The sequence below is a fragment of the Humulus lupulus genome, chromosome 5, assembly GCF_963169125.1.
Source record: "Humulus lupulus chromosome 5, drHumLupu1.1, whole genome shotgun sequence".
Taxonomy (NCBI): domain Eukaryota; kingdom Viridiplantae; phylum Streptophyta; class Magnoliopsida; order Rosales; family Cannabaceae; genus Humulus; species Humulus lupulus.
The window spans coordinates 158945853-158966381 of NC_084797.1; the positions used below are offsets into that span (position 1 = coordinate 158945853).

Sequence of the window (20529 nt, forward strand, 5' to 3'; positions counted from 1 at the left end):
TAGAAAACTATATTTAAAATTAAATGTGATTTTGAAAAAAGAAATCTGAATTTTATATCTAAAATATATTTTTAAAAATGTAATTGATTCAATATCTATAAATTATTTTTAATATCTGTATAATATTTTTGAAAATGTAATTGATTAAATGTCTGTAAACTATTTTTAATTTTAAAATCAGAATATATGATTGGTATAAAATTTGAAAATATAACAAAATCAAAATAAAAAAGAAAATTATTTTAATTAAATTAAATTAAATTTTAACAAATGTTATATAATAATCAATAAATTTTAATATTAAACATGAAATTAATAATAATTTATTCACATAAATTTTTGTTTTTTTTAATTAAGATATATTTGTTTTAATTAAATAAGTCGTTTTAGTTTGTAAATCAAAACAATTCACAATATTTTTCATTTCTTGTTTAGAATTAAAATAAAAAATAGGATTAAATTTAATATTAAAAAGAGTTCATTATAAAATCAAGTTATTTGTTATGACACATTTTTTTTATATATTTTATATTTTTTTATAAAATTAATTATTGGATTTCAAAGTTTTATTATATTTATCCAGAAATTAATTATTTAATTAGATTAGAACAATGTTTTTTTTTTCATGAATAGAAAAATTACACTGTATTTATATATATATATATATATAAGATTATATGCAAGAAAACAAATATATAAGAATGTATTATGTGACAGATATATAAGAAAAAGATAGAAAACGAGAATTTCTTGTTTTTCATTTCACTTCATAAAATTGGAATACATATTTGAAATGAGTTTTTGAAAATAATCTACTAATTATTTATTATTGTGGGGTCCACAAATTTTAAGTTTCCAAAATCATATAATTGGATCTGAATTGGCTACCAATCATACCCTTAAATTTTGATATGTACATCTTTTTCCATTAAAATTGGATGAGAAGTGCTAAGAAAATTTCATTAACATTTTGTATGGTAACTGTTAAATATATTATAAATCACTAAAAAAAAAACATATATCAACTAAAAAAGAATGCATATAACATTTTTCAAGTTAAAAATGATATCCTAATTTCTTAGAAGCTTATTAATTTAGAGAAATGCTATTCATTATGCTTGAAATTTTTTCTCAATTCACGTGTACTTTAAGATGTGAAATATAAAGTTTAAATAGTAGGTTGCACACTTTTTTAATTTTTTATACCAGTATAAAATAAATTATTTGAATTTTTATTTTATTATCATAAATTATTTATAATTTTTCAAAAATTAGTAAGATGCATGTATAATATTTATCATCATATAAAAAAAAATTGAATTATAATTTTGTAGAATGTCAAAAGTGATACATTAATGTAGAATCTAAAAAAATATTTGTATGAAATTTTTTAAGTGGGGGCATATGTTTTAGCCCCACCCATACGGTTCAATTGTGGACCCTTGGTTTCAAAATTAAATGGTTAGCAATGAATGAGATTGTACCATAACTTGAGGGTTGAGTTCCACTGGATTTTTTCTCCTTATTATTTTTTCTTTTTCAACTTTTTATCAATAATAGAGAAGGACGTTCATTTGTTTTTTCGCCCTAATAATACCAAAGGCAATGCTAATTATTAATTTGAAAACGTTATTAATATATTAGCGAGCAGGGGCAAACAGTTCAATTCCCACACTTTGCTCAATAAAACCATCAAACCTCAACGGTGGGTCTTTCCTAGTGAATGATGTTCTTACATTTGAAAAATGAAAATTATTGGAGGTATGCAATAGTGTGGATCCTCTTAATAAGGAATGTTACAGACTAATTTGTCAACCTGAAATTATGGAGGTTGCACTTTAGATTATAAGAAAGCAATTGACGAGCAATGAGAACAAGAATGTAGCATGAGGTTTTTCTCATATTGATTATCTTAGTGATTGTAAAGGAATGATTTATGCATACACTTCGAGGAAACTATAAATATATACAACAAATGCTGCACTTTTAATATTATCATCCTGTAAAGTTAGTTAACAAAATTAATTTCTGTTGTTAGTTTTAATTGAATCTGTCAAATATTAACAGCAACTTTCAAGAGATGCAAATGTTTCAAATATTCATAAGATGGAGTTTATATATTTCAAAAATAATATTAGTTAATAAATTTACTAAATATTATATTATTCTAAATAAAACAAAAAAACATAACTTATATTGCACGAACTTTCTCCTAGTATTTATTGTAGTGAAAAGACACTCAAAGACAAAAAAACAATTAGTAATACAAATATATTCAAGAGTATGTAACAATGAACAAACCCTATGAAAACACAATATATATAAGAAGAAATATACAAACAGTGAGTAGAAATGGAGATAATGTTTTACGTGGTTCAGTATCACAAAAATACCTACTCCATGGGAGAGAACAGCCCAAATAGGCTTGCACTACAACAAAAACACTATTTTATAACATTTTTTTAGGACACTCACCTAGATGCGAGTCCTAAAAACAACTTTTAGACTTTTTAGGACTCGCAAAGAATTTCTCTTAGGGCTCGCGGAGTGAGTCCTAAAAACTATGTGTATCCTAAAAGTTTGATTTTTTTTTTAACAAACATCGCCTGGACTTTTTAGGACACTCATTGCGATTCTTTAAATAATTTCTTTTAGGACTCGCAACGCCAGCCCTAAAAACTGATGCGTGTCCTAAAAGTTTGAATTTTTTTTTAACAAAAGTTCCTGGACTTTTTAGGACACTCATTGAGAATCCTTAAAGAATTTCTTTTAGGACTCGCAACGCGAGCCCTAAAAACTTATGTGTGTCCTAAAATTTTGAATTTTGTTTTAATTAAAGTTTTATTATATATTAAATCTCAAAGAAAAAAAACAACAACTCATTCTCTCTCTCTCTCTCCTTGCTCTCTTCCCCCTTCTCTCTCTCTCTCTCTCTCTCTCTCTCTCTCTCTCTCTCTCACGAAACCCCACTGCCAGCCACGAATGGCGGCACTCCGGCCACCCCCTGCCTACACGCGCCCACGGTGTTCCCCAGCCCCCGAAACCCCCAACCCCGCGAGCCCATGGCCTCACGCGCCACCTAGCTTAGTCGACAAAGCCTCCAAAGTTCAAAAAAATTTGTGGGTTTCTCTCATGAAACCTCACTGGCCAGCCACATACAACGACTCTCCGGCCACCCACCACCTACACGCACTAGCCCACGGTGTTCCCTGGCCCCCGAAACCCCCAGCCCCGCGAGCCCCTAGCCTCACGCGCCCCCTAGCCTAGTCGACGGATCCCCCAAAGTTCGATGACCATGTGGGTTTCTGAAACATTTTGTGCATTTTCCGACCCCCTCGAGCCACCCCAAGCCAAATGACCATCACCACTGCATTCCTTGTGCATTGGGCTTCAAAATCCACTAAAGGACCGGACCGAACCACCACCGTGGGGTGGTGGCACCGCCGTCATCGTCGAAGCTCTGACGGGAGCTTTGGCTTCCATCTAATTTTTTAAAAATTTAAAATAAAACTTTTTAGGACTCGCGAAAAACTTTTTTAGGGCTCGCTTAGTAGTGTTGGCTTCTTTATTGATTATCAACTAGTACATCAAAAAACATCAACTGGTAACAAAGTCTTCAAAGGAGTCTTGCTCCAAAACTCAAACAAAAATAGAGAGAAAAATTTAAACTTCTAGACTCTTTTCTCTACAAGACAGTAAACAAAAACTCTTCTAATCATCTCATCCCTCAGCCTTTGCTGACTTCCTCTATTTATAGGACATGAGTTTTGTTGAGTTGTTACCGTTAATTTTGTTATTACTAGACAAATAGTTTGTTAAGTGTCTAAAACCCCAACAATTCCACTTGTTTTAGTCACTTAGCAAACTGAATAATCTCAAGCCATATTGTAGAACTGCTCCGTAATTCCAATGAATTATATCTCTCATTAAGAGAGATATCGGCAATCTTCAATTCTCAATAAGTTTAGGCAGTGCCTAAACTTTTCTTGAGTAACACTTTTGGTGAAGATGTCGGCAGGGTTATCATGAGTACTAATCTTCTGAACAACAACATCCTTGTTTGCAACAATATCTCTAATAAAGTGTAAATTTATATCTATGTGCTTTGACCTCTAATGAAGCATAGGATTCTTCATGAGATGAAGAGCACTTTGATTGTCACAATGTAGGGTGATGTATGATGATTTGAATCCAAGCTCCTTGGTGAGACCTTTCAACCAAATAACCTCTTTTATAGCTTTTGTGGCTGCCATATACTCAGCCTCTGTTGTTGATAGAGCAACTACCTTTTGAAGATTTGATTTCCAGCTTACACATCCTCTCAAAACTGTGAATACATAACCTATCAAAGACCTTCTTGTGTCTAAGCTTTCCGCATAATCTGAGTCCACATATCCATTTACTTGTACAGAATACTTATCATCTTTACAAAATACAAGCCCCTTATTTAGGCTAGAATTCTTATACAAACCATGGCATACATTAAGCTTCCAACCCCACTTGCATATGGAACCCTGCTCATATGTTCTTGTTCATCATCTGAATTGGGTGATTGTTTCTGAGTAAGTTTGAAATGTTGGCCAAGTGGTGTCCTTACTGGTTTTGAATCCTTCATTCCAAATTTGTTAAGAAGTTTCTGTAAGCATCCTTTCTGAGACAGAAAAATGGTGTGTGGTCTTTGTCTTCTAATATCAATGCCTAGAATTCTTTTAGCTTCACCTAGGTCCTTCATCTCAAATTCCTCTTTGAGTTTCAGCTTCAATTTATTCAGTTCTTATTCTTCTTTGCCTACAATCAGAATATCATCTACATAGAGTAGGAGATATATTAGTCCATTCATGTATACACATGGATCATACTTGCTCTTGTCATATCCAATCTTGTGCATAAATTCATCGAATCTTCTATTCCATTGCCTAAGAGCCTGCCTTAAACCGTACAGTGATTTCTTGAGTAAACAGACCTTGTTGCTGTCTTTATTTTCTTGAGTAAACAAACCTTGTTGATGTCTTTATTTTCATAAATTCATCGAATCTTCTATTCCATTGCCTAGTGATGGAATCACACTTTTAAGGGTTTTGGGTAGTTTTTCCGCCAAAACTAAAGATTAGATATTAGGGTTATTTTCAGTTGTGGTCCTCATTCTTTACACTTTGTAACACTTAGGTCCCAAAATTTGACTTAGTATCTATTGACCACAATTTTGGTCAACGACGAGTAGATGTCAAAACTACAATAAACCTTCAAGAGAAAATACGACATTGATAATTTTATAGTGGTTCAGCCCCAATTTATTGGTAATAGCCTAATCCACTTGAAGTTATGATATATAGATCCTACACTTAAGATCAGATGAACTTGAGCCAACTGAGTTTCTTTAGTGTAAGTAGAAAAATACAGAGTTTCTCTTTTTAGAGAATACAAGCTTTATCTCTCTAAGCTCTAAGAAAATGCCCCAAGAATCAGTCCCAACGTCTCAAAACTAGAGAGTTTTTCTCGGTCTAAAAGATCATATCCCCAAAATGATGCCATGAGCCATTTATTTATAGGCTCATGGATCGTACATCAGATATTCCCTTTGACCGAGTCATTGGTTCTTCCAACAAACTTTAATTAATAAAATATATGTAAATCTAAATTACAATAATATAGCTATTATTCTGGGATATCTGAGAGATTCCCGTGACAGTTGAGAATGATTCGGGTTGAAGTTGTTACTGAGGCTTTATTGAAGTAGACGGTACCTTTTAAGATTCTGATCCGTGCACTGACCAAATCCATCCCCAAAGTGACTGGTCGGACAAGACAACTTACCGGTCGGCATAAGCAAAAGCACTCCTCTAGCACACTTCTGGTCTAACATGACACATCTCTTAGACACATTTCTGGTCTAGCAGGACACTTCTCTGGTCTAGCATATCACAACTCTGGTCTAGCAAAACACTTGACTGGTCGGCCAAAACAATTGACTGGTCGGCCAAAGCATTTGACTGGTCAGTCAAAACGTTTGACTGGTCAGTCAAAAATCTTTACCGGTCGGACAAAAATTCTACCTGGTCGGTCAAATCACTCCCAAACCAGATAAATAATTTTCATGACCAATAATATCACAACTCCGAAGAGCCAATACATTTATTGACTATTAATGTGTTATTTACTGACCATGCATTGTCACTTGTCACTTCTGATTGCTACGTCATCGAACTAAAATTTTGGGGATAACATTTGCCCCCCAAGTTTATGTTGGTTTTTATTAATCAAATCAGAGATTATGCGCAGCGGAACAACAATCAAATTGTCAGATTAATCCCATAAGATTTCTAGATCTACTTCTTCACACTCATATATATATTGAATCAAGGACAAGAATAGAAACATTACCTCAGGTCCTTCCTTGCTGCTATCTTTTCGTATGGCTGAATCCTTGAGATCTCACACCAAGATCTTCCAAAATGTTCTCAGTCACCCAAAGAACGAGTGTGGGCTCGCTATACAAATAATAGGCAATAACTATTTATCAGATATTCTCAACACATGAGATCTGATAAAGTTTGGACCTACGTTTTGTGAAGAACAATGACCTTTGTTTTGTCACTGATCTTTTTCTCTGAGAGAATCCTAGATATTTTTCTATCCCTGAAAACTTACGTTCTGTGAAAACTGATATCCAATATTTAATAATATCCAATATATTAAAATATTTGTTATTTTAAACAAATTCAAAATAACTGATCAGTTATCAGATTTTTGTTTAAATAATAATATTTAAATCAAATCAAAATATCTCATTATTTATTTAATATTTAAATAACTAAAATTGTGGAATCAAGAGACCAAGTCTATCTCTTATGCGTGTAGCACAGTGCATGTGCAATGTGCCACACGTGTACCACATGCATGTGCATGCATGTGATTTTTCCCAATTTTTATTATTATTTAAATACCAAAAATCCCAAAAATAAATTAATTCAAAATTAATTATATTTTTGTTAAATCAAATAATTAATTAATTCTTAATTAATTAATTACACATAATTAAACAATAATTATGTTTGATACATAGAAAAATATTTTACTTATCACATAAGTCATTTTTGCCCATTTTTGTATTTGCCTTTGACAGTGATTGTTTGAGCCATTCTGGGGACCATGGACCTATAACATTAAGCTCCAATAAATTGAAACTAAATAATTAAACTCTTTAATTATAATAGTTAATTTATTAATTCTGATATTACTCCACTATAAATTCAGAATTGCACTCTTTATGTTATAGATATACTTTTACAGAAATCTTTTTCTTAAGTCGTCCATTGATATAACCATCTTATAATAGTTCAACCCTCTAATTAATTAGTTCATAAATTAGAATGGGAGAATTACCATTTAACCTTTCTAATTTATTTCTTATTCCTTAAGTACCATTAATTCACTAGTGAATAATTAATCTATAATCTAATTATAGATTTGAGCTCAAAATCATTCAGTTCCAGAATTAACCCTTAAGGGAACTAATATACGATCCGTTAGGAAAGATTAGATTCTGTGTTGTTGATACATGTTCCCAGCCATCCATGATATTAAATCTCCAAAACAAAAGTCATTAGCCTCATTCTTTGAAGAGACCTTAACGAGTGAATCAAAAAATTTAATAAACATGAACAGGAGTTCATGAACACTCAGGATTTAGGTTGATCTATAAATGATCATCTGTTATGATATGAATTACAAGTCTTTATTGTTAAATGGTTTTTGGATAAAGACTTTAATTCACATCGATCCATGTCATATATAATCATATTATATAAAGCACCTTTACCGAGATGTCTTACCACATCAATAATCCGAATCTAGATTATTTGTATCATTATGATACTCAGTAAACCGTACTTACAACTCCAATTAAAGAATTCCATAACTTTAATTTGTCGTTGTTGACCATTTTTATTCATTCATGTGATCTTAATTCTCTCGTACTAATACAAGATCACATCCTCAATAATGAATATGGAATTTTTCTGATATTTACAAAATTATTCAAACAATAATTTAACAATCTAAATATGACAATAATAATAAACCATTGTATTTATTTATTCACAGAAAAAACAAATGTCTTTACATGCTTTTAGGACACACTCCTAACAGTTTATTGTATGATTTACTCGTATGATAAACTTTTTCTCTAGCAAGATGTTTTTGAGGTCATCCAAAAGCTTCCATCCGGTCAGTAACTTTCACTTTTGTATTCTTCAAATTCCATTTTTTGATCTTGTTGTAGTACCCCATGAGTAGGAAAACATGTTTGCTCCACATTTTTTTAGTAAACTTGTGCTTGCTTAGCTGATTTGAAATGCCTATTTGGTCCTCGGGACCCAAATAATTTCTTAACTGCTGACCCTTGGGTGCTTTGTTTCCTGCTGCTTGGACGCCCGCCTTGTGGGTTGGGAATGCCCTCTCCGTTTAGGGCACATAACCTCCTCGGATAGCAGCCCTTGGCATGCTGGCTCCTCAGCATCAGGGCAGAGCTCCTCGGATGCGCGCCTCCCTTGGTGCACCTAGTTTCTCGGATGCACGGAAGCAGTTCCTCAAACACACCTGCAACAGCTCCTCGGATGCGCGCCTGGCTGCTCAAGTGACTTCACACATCCGCTCGGATGATACGCCAGCTGCCCAGACACGCGCGCGCCATCCGATCAGCACCACTCCACATCTGCTCGGATGATACGCCCAGCCGACCGGGTTCACACACATCCGCTTGGATGATACGCCAGCTGCCCATACACACGCGCCTTCCGATCGGACACATACGCCCATCCGCTCGGGCATCAAGCAGTCTACTCGGACACACCCCAGCATCCGCTCGGATACATGGCCCTCTTAGCTCCTTAGGCTTGTTCAGAACTTTATGGCTTATGCATTTAGGCACCAAAAATTTATGATTATTGTTGTTGCTCTCATAAATTTTTATCTGGGTAGTAAAATATTTTACTGCTAAGAGAAAATATTTTACTGGGTAGTAAATATTTTTTCTTTGCATTTATTTGTTCGTGTTTGTTTGATTCACTCCAGGGACTCATCGATGTTAGTCATGCTCAACAACAGAGTTTCCTACTTGACCAATGATATATGCTCAGCCGACCAGGGAAGTTGTATCTGCTCTCTCGACCAGGAAAACTTTGCACCTGATTAGCTAAACTTTGTACCTGGCCAGTAGTTTACTCTTTTTTCTTGTGAAGACAATTGTTGCTTAGCATCTTTGATATTTTTCTCGTACAGCCGAGCTGTTGGCATTTATACTTTACTTTTATTTGCTAACTTAAAACATTCTAAGTCTTTTTAGACTTAAACAGTTATAAGTTTTTTGTGAATAGTAAAGTCACTCTGTGTATGCCTTATATTTTCGCATGAGTACTTAGTTTTCTAACTTAGAAATTCTAGACATTTCATAAGTCTCTGCTAAGTATACTTTCTCACACTCTTATTGCTCTAACATTTTATGAGCATAATGTTTATTGTCACACGAATATCTGCTTCTAACTTGAATTTTTTTTTTTTTTAAAAATTCCAAGTTACTTAAGCTTTGTCAAAAAAGTTAGCTTAATGGCCTTTTTGGACTTCGAAAATTTACAAGTCAGCCTAAAAACAGATATCTTAACTCGTGCTCTTATTGCCTGTGTTAAATTATATATCAGTATACCCCATGTGCCCCCCAAGTGATCGAGGGTTGAAAGATCCTTAGTCACTTGCTACTTAACCAAATCTGTTCGAGCAGTTAATTACTCGTGAAACACATAGAATATATGGAAAATATTTGAGCAGTTGAACACTGCTTGAACGTATCGACCAGTTGAACACTGTCCAATTTTACCGACCAGTTGAACACTGTTCGAATAATTAACACACATGCACATTTGTAGCAAGAATTGACCATGTTATGCGTAGTCTCTTTTATTACTCGTAAAAAAAAGGAAAAAGCGTGTCTAATAATGAGTCTTAAACAACACAAATTGTTCAAAAATAGATGACTGGTGAGCAAATAACCAGCTCATAAACCAAATTTAAATAACAAGTTAAACAACTTGAAATTAAACTACCACTCTGAAAGCGGTATTTAGTGAGAATATATCCTCTGATGCTCGCCATTCCAGTGGTTCTTGATCAAGCTTCGTTCACTCAATCTGATCCTAGCACTCCAGCTCATGTCAAAGTATATGGGCATACCCCTCCCTTGCTTTGTTCTTATCCTCAGCCAGTAGTGTGGACCTCCACATATAGTGTCTAAGGTAAAGTCCACAGGTCCAGGTTGCAAGGGTGGAGATCTCTGTCATTTGAACCTAGAATTGTTGCTGCCTCCTTCTCCTTGGGGTGTCTATGCCCGGTACTTTCTCAACTTGCCCGACCAGAGAAGAAATTCTATCTCGTCCTTGAGGTGATTGCATTCATTCCTGCGTGACCATAATCTCCATGGAAACGACAAAACTTATTCATGTCTCTCTTACTCATCTCTTTCCAGATGGGTGGAGTTTTCTTGTATGGAACCTCTTCATGACTAGCAAGATATATTTCCGCTCGGCTAGTCGAGAGAGTGGTGTAATTAGTGAACTGAGGCTCATACTTGGTTGGCTTTTCGTTTGAACTAGACTTGGCCTTCTTTTCTTCATGGTGGTCAGACCCGTTATTCCCACGTTTCTTTCCACCATTCTTAGGAGGGTCAGCTGATCTGCCCGGATTATTTATGCCATTCTCCTCTTTCTCGATTGCATCATCCAATTTCATATACTTGTCTGCTCGGTCAAGAAATTGTTGAAGTGTCGAAATTGGATTTCTATGTATACAATCCCACAAAGGGCTCCGATAAGTTATCCCAGCGGATATGGCAACCATCTTCCCCTCATCTCCTACAGTTGCTCTATTGGCTTCTCTCATGAATCTCTGTATATAATTGTTTAAAGACTCATATTTTCCTTGTTTGATATATGCCAAGTGGTTGGCATAAACTGGTGGAGTCCGGGCAGTGTTGAATTGTCTACAAAACTCCTTCCTGAATGCTTCCCAAGAGGTAATGGAGTTCGGCTTAAACTTCCAATACCATTCCTGGGCGGTATCTGACAAAGTAGTCAGGAAAACTCTACACCAATAATCGTCACTCACCCCGAGCAGTTCCATCTGGTCCTCGAATTTCCCAACATGTCTAATGGGATCTGCCTTTTCTGTATATACTGGTAGCACCGGTGCTTTATATTTTTTCGACGGCTGGGCTGCTCTAATCCGGGCACAAAATGGGCTACCACTCCGGTAGTCTATCGCATCCATCCCGAAAGGTCGTTTTGACAAACCTTGCACTGCAGCCGTTAGCACGTCAAGCTGGGCTTGGATGGTTGGTGCAACTGACGAAGTTCCAAGGTCGTGACCGCCTGGTCGGGCATTACCATCTGGTCAATTGGGTAGCCGCTTCTAGAGCAAGTGATGCTTCACGATGTCTCCGGTCGACTTCCTCCTGTCGTTGTCTAATCTCTTCGCTTCTGGCCTCCATATCGCGCCTTTGCTGCTCTAACGCAGTTCTCTGCCTAACCATCTCTTCAGCGAAAGACTCTTGCCAAGCATTGAATTGCACCATCTCCTCTTGGAAAGCACCTATTGCTTCCTGGAGTTATTCAACTTCTGGAGTGGTCTCCTCGAGAAAGACCCTGGGCTCAGTCTCTGGGTTCTGCGGTCCAGGACCTTATGATCTAGCAGGCTCTTTCGACATGCCTGACTTTTTAGATGCCACATTGGTATTCTTGGGCGCCATCTTGATATGATAATCGTGGTCAACATTCTTGGGCACCAAAATGTTGACCACGATTTTGGCCAATGACGAGTAGATGTCAAAACTACAATAAACATTCAATAGAAAATACGACACTGATAATTTTATAGTGGTTCAGCCCCAATTTATTGGTAATAGCCTAATCCACTTGGAGTTGTGATATATAGATCCTACAGTTAAGATCAGATGAACTTGAGCCAACTGAGCTTCTTAAGTGTAAGTAGAAAAATACAGAGTTTCTCTCTCTAGAGAATACAAGCTTTATCTCTCTAAGCTCTAAGAAAATGCCCCAAGAATCAATCCCAACGTCTCAAAACTAGAGAGTTTTTCTCAGTCTAAAAAGATCAGTTCCCCAAAATGATGCCATGAGCCATTTATTTATAGGCTCATGGATCGTACATCAGATATTCCCTTTGACCGGGTCATTGGTTCTTCCAACAGACTTTAATTAATAAAATATAAGTAAATCTAAATTACAATAATATAGCTATTATTCCGGGACATCTGAGAGATTCCCGCGGCAGTTGAGAATGATTTGGGTTGAAGTTGTTACTGAGGCTTTATTGAAGTAGGCGGTAACTTTTAAGATTCTGATCCGTGCACCAACCAAATCCATCCCCAAAGTGACTGGTCGGACAAGACAACTTACTGGTCAGCATAAGCAAAAGCACTCCTCTAGCACATTTCTGGTCTAACATGACACATTTCTGGTCTAACATAACACATCTCTGGTCTAGCATTACACTGCTCTGGTCTAGCATGACACATCTCTGGTCTAGCAAAACACTTGACTGGTCGGCCAAAACAATTGACTGGTCGACCAAAGCATTTGATTGGTCAGTCAAAAATCTTTACCGGTCGGACAAAAATTCTACCTAGTCGGTCAAATCACTCTCAAACCAGATAAATAATTTTCATGACCAAAAATATCACAAATCCGAAGAGCCAATACATTTATTGACTATTAATGTGCCATTTACTGACCATGCATTGCCACTTCTCACTTCTGATTGCCACGTCATCGAACTGAATTTTTGGGGATATTAGTATCAATTAGGTCCCCAACATTTTCAAATCATATCATTTAGGTCCCTAAATGCTATTTTTGTTTAATTTTTCTTTGGAAATACATAAAAAAATATATAATAAATGGTGAATCATTCTTAAAATATTTGGACATTTAATTTATGACAATAACAAATATGACAGGAGAAAAAAATACTTTTATGGCATTTTTAAAAATATTTAATATTTTTATAAATTTAATTAATGTTTTATTAAAAAAAAAATTCTTACTTACATCGTTGTTTTATAATTAATATTAATAACTATGTTATCTCGATTATCTTGATATTATTAATTTTTATTATGTTTATGCTTTTTTATTTTATACATTTTTTTAAAACTTAATAATAGTGTATATAAATCTATTTGCATATAAATTAGTTATAAATTGTATTATAGAAAAAATATATATATATACATTCTTTTCGTTTTTTTTTTAGGTATTTTTCTCGTAAAAGAAAAAATATTGGCTATACTTAATGTTGTAAATATCTTTTAAATTTTTTTTTTTTAACATTGTTAAACTAACAATAATTGTTTGAGTTTTAAAGTATTTCTTACTTTTTTAACCTTATCCTATTTCTTTCCCCACACATTTTGCGTTTCTCTTTCTTTGGTCTCTCCTTTTATAAACTATCTAAATAAAAATTCCAAATTGTTTGCACACATTCAATGTTATTTTCATAATCAATTTGAAAACTATATTTAAAAAAGAGTAACGCTTGACATATACGAATATTACACATAATCATGTATAATTGATTTTAGCTATATCATTTGAAATTGTGAGGTTGAAATTAAATATTTATGTGTTCCTAATATTTATACTATTAGTAAAAGAGCGCATAAGCAGCTATTGGTTCATCTTTTTTTCTATTTTTATCCCTTAATTATTCTATATATTACTTTTACTGTTTAATCAAAAAACATGTAATTCTTCATTTAAATAAGGTTATTTAGGTAGTTTGAGCGGTTTTTGTTTTGGACTTGTCTGGGTTTTTTTTTTTGGAAAGTGTTTTGCCCATCCTTGTTTCAGTACATCATCACCCACTCTCCTGTCATCTTCCCACGTTACCCTGTCATCTCTCTCGCGCGTTGCTTGATATCTCAAAGCTTCTGCCTTAGCTTCTCCTCACCGTTCTCTTCTCACTTACGCTTCTTCTCCAACATTTTAACTTTTTTTTTCTGTTCTCCTCTACATCGGCGGACTGGGCGACAGCTTCACGCGTTCTGAGAGGCAGCTTTAGACGACTTAGGCAAACACTCCATGGGAGTGTGACTACCTCGGCTGCAGGAAGGCCTTGATGTCTGACTTCAACTTGTTCCTTTCGTTACTATCGTTCATAGGAGTTCGACTACCTCAGCTACAGGAAGGCCTCGATGTCTCATACGACTTAATTGAAAGTTAGGTAGTTGTCAATTTTCATATATCTTTACTTCTCATATTGGATCTGTCTTTTATGTTTACTGTCGTCGGTAGTTACATTTTGTTCGCATCATTTTTTTTCTTCTATTTTTGACGAGAATTGAGTTCCAATTGAAAAGGATTAAACCATTACCATTTTCATTATTTTATTCCACAGATTACATGCCTACAAAATCTCACCTATTGAGCTTTGGACAAAACTGGACCTGCATATAAATTATAACCAAACACTTTAAAAGGTTTTTTCATGGTTCTTATTTCATCATGATATATGACCTTCAACCGTTTATCCCACTTTTCGACCATATAGCTTCTATGCGTATGAGGTGTTTGTAAAAATGTGTCTATGTTTATTCTTGCCTCTGCCTTTTATAATGCACTGCCATGCAAAAAGAATTCAGTTCCTTCGTATGTATACATATAAATATATATATATTAAAAAATTCATAGTTTAACGAAACAACAGAAGCAATGTGCAAAAATTCATAGTTTAAAAAATTCAATTAGGTCACTTTGAAATATTGCTTCTCAAGCTATCTAGCTTCTCAGGTGTTATTCTTATTTTTTTTGTCTGCATTTCTCTTACTGAATTAGTCTTTCTCGATTTCTCATTATTATTGTACATGTTTTCTATTAGCTTGTAAATAAACTTATGGTGTTGCTATGAAAAATATAGGGAAAATAAACTCCTCTTTTTGAAGTTGTTGCTTACTTTTGGAACGAATCCCACGTGTCTTGTTATTTATTTTCCTTTTGAAAAGATAATAATGAAGCCTTCAGTTGTTGTTTCAGTACGTCTTCTCTCTATATGAACTATTTATGTTCTTTGTATATGTATAGTTGTATGTGCATACACATTTGAAAATGGTTGTTTTGAAATTTTAGATTGTATAGTAAACTAGTGTTATTATACTTATAAGTGTTATGAGACAAAAGAGAAAAGATATAATTCATTTCTCTAAAGCTAACAGATAAAACGATATTCTCGATTTTCTCTATATGCATATACATACAAGTTGATTTATAAACTTCATATAAATGTTATATGATTTGATGCTTCATGTTATATGTAAATAAATTTGAGCTCAACCTTGCTATAGTTGCATCTCTTCTCCCCAACTAAGCAGGTCTATAATATATTTATGTTTTATATATAGTTTAGGGACAGATTCTTTATAACTAATTTTTTATATTGACATGTTATTCTCTATTCACATGTAATCTTTAATACAAAGCAATTGGACAAAAGAAAAAAGACAATAATCTATAATACAAAGCAGTGATATGGTAAAACTCCTTCAAATATCCACTTGTCATAGAATATATTAAAATATCAATTGTTTTGTTGCTTAGTTTGTGAGTATGACCAATTTTGATGGTCATTCTTACAAATATAGTACTCAAGTTTCCATAACAGATCTTTTCTTCACAGGCTTCACTATACACGTAACACCATCGCCAGCTGCCCACCTTCATCCTCGCTCTTCAGCTTTTACACTCCTCTCCTTTGCCTTGTTAGGGTATGTCCATTTGAATGCTTGGAAAAAGAAAATATACTTGGAGTTAATTTATTGAAGACATGTTAGAAGACTTTCATATGAGTTAATTATTTTTCAAATCATTTAAGTTGTTCCACAATAAAATAAAACTTTGTGACAAGTTCTTTTTTTCCCGACTCAAAAACCAATCTCTACTCAAATATAGTAAGATGAAAGTTGACGTGGACACGGATTCACTAAAAATTCTTGAAATTTAATACACATTTGAAGGGGGAAGAAGTAGTTAAATGGTCAATAAATAATGTATCATTTACAAAGCTTGAAAACTTAGCTAAAACATAAAACTGAAATATAATATATTGATAATCGATACAAATAAACATGTATATTTAACTAATGTGACTTTTCATTTTTGGGAATGTTATTTTTTTCCTTTCCTCTTCTTAATCCTGTCCACTCCTTAATTTTTTGCTCCTTATATGTCTCTATGATTCATAGGTTGACCACTATTTGTATCCTAGAAGAATATAAATTTATAATACATGCTAGTTATTCTTTAAAAGATGTAAGACACATTAAAGTAGTTGAACCGTAAAAAAAAAAAAAAGACTGACAAGACAAGAAAAAAAATGGTAAGCGATAAGGCTTCCATGTCGCTTGAAGACTTCCATAATAGAAAAATTTTGTATTATTCAATCTTTTTATAACACCAACTGAATTTATTAGACAAATGATTTAATATGTTTGTATGGAGTTTTTTTAAATAAAAGAACAATTGAAAAAGAAGAGCATACTGTAATTTTGATAATTATGTTGTAGTCAAACTATGTTGATTGTCAGTTGAGTTTATAATATTTATTTACTTATATTTTTTAGTTTTAATTTTTTTGTATTATTCTTTATAATTGCTAAGTTTTAATTTATAACCATATGAGACATGAGTCTTTGTATTATGTGTTTTATTTAATAAATATTAAGTAATTTATTTAATATTCATTCATAAACAAGTAGTATTTTAAGTTATTACATATTTAACTCTAATTTTTTTACTTAAATTAGATTGTTATTAGGATTAGTGCTGGGGCAAGATTGTTATTTTAAATTTAGGAGTTTTAATGGAATGTTAAGAGAAAAATGAATTGCTATAAATAATACTTATGGTTTTAAAACTTAAGAAAAAAAACCCTAGCCGCCTCGTTCATTTTCTCTCTAGAAGTCAGAAACTCTTCTCACTCTGCTAGTCACCAAGGCCTTCAAATACTCTACTAGGACTAGCTATTGACCATAGCTTCAATATTGCAACTTGTCGCTTTAGGGTTGCTCTGGTCCAGTGGTCCAACAGTGTACAGTTGTGTGGTGTTAGTATTTTTTTTTAAGATCTAAGTTATGTCTTTAGTCTTAATAGAATTTTTCAATTTGAATCAGAATGTCTTCTACTAATCCCCGAGGTTTCTTGACTGATCGATCGGCCAATTGTAGCACCACAGATGTGGGCTTGAGTTCTCCTAGACCTAATTGCAAGTATAATGAATATGGCATGAGATTTACACTTCCTCCTAAGTCTAGAAAGGCTTGACCAAATTCATGTTCCCCAATTTGGCATAAGATGGTGGGACAACCAGGATCTTTGTACTTAGGTGGTGTCTTGCAGTCAATTACCGCACTAGCTTGTTCTGCCAAGAATGCAGTTTTCTTGACATGGTTCTTTCTTTTAACAGTGCACAAATCCTTGATAACCTTGGCATAAGCTGGCACTTGTTTGATCACATGCAACAATGGCAAGTTGATCTTCACTTGTATTAAAAGGTCTAGGATTTCACCATGATTTTCCAGTACCTTTCCAGTGGATTTCAAAGCTTGAGGAAAAGAAGCTTTTACTGCAATGCTTATTGGCACATCATCATCTGGAGCGGGCATTGAAGTACTCGTTGTCTTAGTTAATGGCGAAACAGTACTTTGACCACTTCGAGTAGTGATGACATTAACCTCTTTGAAATTTGTATCTATAGAGGAGGAGGTTTGTGCCATGTGTTGCCCTTTTTGATGGATTAGTGGTTGAGATGGAAGTCTACCACGCTCTTGAATTGCCAAAGTAGTGTTTAGCTTTGTCATTTGGATTTTTATGTCTTTCATTTCCTCTACCATTTGTGTGAAACAAGATTTGAGCTATTGAGTTAAGGCTATTTGTGTTTGCGCAAGCATTTGCAAGGTATTCTCAAGAGAATTACTTGACAGCATGTTATTTTGAGGAGCAATGTATGCTTTTGGCAGTTGTTTCTGCTTAGGCCTCCATTGGCTCCGAGATGCTTGGTTTGAATCCTTCCAGTTGAAATTTGGATGGTTGCACCAACCGAGATTGTAAGTGTTTGAGAAAGGGTTATAAGACTTCTTGTAATCTCCTAAAGCATTGCATTGTTCCTCATTTCCTCCTCTTAACTCACCAAGAGCTAGGCACTTTTTCGGCTGATGTTCCGTCCCTCCACAGATGAAGCATGGATCTCGTGTCTCTACTTTTGTGGCCATGTGGATTCCTCTACCTTCTTGATTTTTGAAAGCCTCAAATTGTTGTCTCAATGATTCAATTTGGTTTTTGACGTTGTCATCTTCCCTCAATTGGTAGATTCCGGTTGATCGTGGTTTGTCCATAGGACTCGGTCCATTCCATGTGTAGGAGTTTTCAACAAGATCGTCGAAATACTCGAAAGCTTCATCGGGATCTTTTTGAAGGAATTCGTCATTGCACATCATTTGTACGAATTGTCTTTGTCCAGTTGTGAGACCGTCATAGAAATATTTGATCAGACGCCAGCTTCCGTATCCATGATGTGGGCATTGATTTATCAAATCTCTAAACCTCTCTCAGACCTAATGGAAAGTTTCATGGTCTTTCTAGATGAAGGTAGAGATTTTCCTCTTAAGGCTGCTAGTCTTATGGGGCGAATAAAATTTGGCGAAGAATGCTTTTGTCATTTCGTCCCATATTCTGATAGATCTAGGCCTTAAGGAATACAACCAGCTTTTTGTTTTGTCTTTGAGAGAGAAAGGAAAAAAATTCAATCTCACAATGTGGGTGACATCAACTCGGTTGTTGAATGTAGCCACCACCTTTTAAAATTCTTGTATATTCACGTATGGACTCTCATTTTCCAACCCATGGAAGGTTGGTAAGAGGTTAATCATGTCGGGTTTGAAATCGAAATTTGGCATATTGTTGGAATACATTATGCATGAAGGTGTGGCTATACGCGTAGGATGTAAATAATCATATAGCGTTCTTGGTTGGACTTCATCTTGATGAGCCATCGTGGGTGGTTCAGGAAGTCTCAGTGAATCAGGTGAATTTGAACGAATGGAAGAAAATGACGAACTAGGAGAGTTTTCTAAAGCTTCTACTTGTTGTCTCACGAATCTCTCTAGTGCGTCTCTATTTCGTGGCATAAAGTTTTGTTATTTTTTATTTATTTTGTAAGTATTATAAGCGCAAGTGTGTAATAGTGTAATAAGTATACACCAAAAATATTCCCAGTAGGGGTGTTCATAAAACCGCCCACACCCGCACAAACTGCCCACACTGCACCACAATTTACGGTTTAGAATCCTTCGCGGTGCGGTTGCAGTTTGTATTTTTTCCAAACTGCGCGGTGCAGTGCGGTTTGCAGTTTTAAATTTTATAAATGCGATTCAAACCACACCACACCGCACCGCATCATTATATATATTAACTTTTTACCTATTTTTTTTCTTTTTTACCACATTTAAAATTAATGCATAAATATTTATATGGTAAAATATACACAATATCTAGAAAAAATATATAATGTTTTATAGGATGTTAACACATATTCTACTTCAATCTAAAGATATTCCTCATTTACTAAAATCTTTACTTCTATATTACATTTTTTCTTTGTTATTAGTTTGTTATATTTTTATTGTTTTGCTAAAAATTTATTAGTTTGTTGTACATTTAATTATTTTGTTAAACACTCTATGGTTATGAGATTTATTATGAATATTTATTAATTATAATGTTTAATTGTTAAATTATTGGCGATAGGTATAAATTGCCCACACCGCACCGCACCACACCGCATTTTTGCGGTACGGCTTATGCGGTTTAAGGTCTATGTAATGCGGGTTGCGGTTTGGAAAATTGCTCAAACCGCATATGCAGTGCGGTCTAAAAAATTAGAGAAAAACTGCACCACCCACACCACGAACACCCCTAGTTCTCAGGCCAATTGGGAAGGCTTCCAAGATACCACTTTAGGCCCAATAACTTTTCTAGAACTCCCTGGGGTTCTTAGAAAAGGTTGGAGGGTAACGCTAACACATACCTTATTTAAGAACCAACTTTTCTAAGACAAAACAAGTTTGGTTTTTATTGATTTCCAAAATTACACATATGTTCTCAATACTTTGTTTTTTTATGCATTAAATTTTTATGATTCAAAATTTTATGCTTTTTTTCGAAAAAAAATCTAAATCTAGAAAATAAAATTCTAAACTTAAAAGTAAATAAATAAAATAAAACAATAACAAAAACAAAAACAAAAAAATGAATAAATAAATACATAACTAAAAATAAAAATTACTAAGGAAAAAAATTAATAAGAGAAATTAAAACAATTTTACTACATTTTTTTAAATAAAAAAAATTAATTTACTATGCAAACATTTAATTGTAGAATTACCTCCCCAAAAATGGCGCCAAAAATTGATATAGC

General features: G+C 34.0%; 1 non-coding gene across 1 annotated transcript; it reads left to right on the forward strand.

Annotated features, from left to right (window-relative positions):
- Positions 1 to 18617: 18617 nt before the first annotated feature.
- On the forward strand, positions 18618 to 18724 carry LOC133780972 (small nucleolar RNA R71). The gene has a single exon (XR_009869775.1). It is a non-coding gene; the product is annotated as a small nucleolar RNA R71 (small nucleolar RNA).
- Positions 18725 to 20529: the final 1805 nt, after the last annotated feature.